This window comes from Gymnoscopelus microlampas (assembly GCF_963454915.1).
Source record: "Gymnoscopelus microlampas genome assembly, chromosome: 2".
Taxonomy (NCBI): Eukaryota; Metazoa; Chordata; class Actinopteri; order Myctophiformes; family Myctophidae; genus Gymnoscopelus; species Gymnoscopelus microlampas.
In genome coordinates this window covers 8501818-8502073 of record NC_139939.1, presented here as the reverse complement: position 1 = coordinate 8502073, position 256 = coordinate 8501818, and positions in this window count along the sequence as shown.

The window sequence follows — 256 nt, the reverse complement described above, 5'->3', positions numbered from 1 at the left end:
TCTATCAGCCCAACACTGTGAGGACTTGTCTGTTTAGAGGTAGTTATTTATTGTTAACCACAGTAGAGTCGGATAACCATTATGTGAGGTTTTTTTAAAGGACATATAAAAATATCATGCATCTACAATGAGAATGTACAAACATTCCTGTGTCATTTAATCCATGTTTCATCTCTGTGACTGTGATAACCCAGACATCTTTACATATTTGACAGATAATACACCAGATGTTGTTGTGGTTGATGAAGAGTCCAGA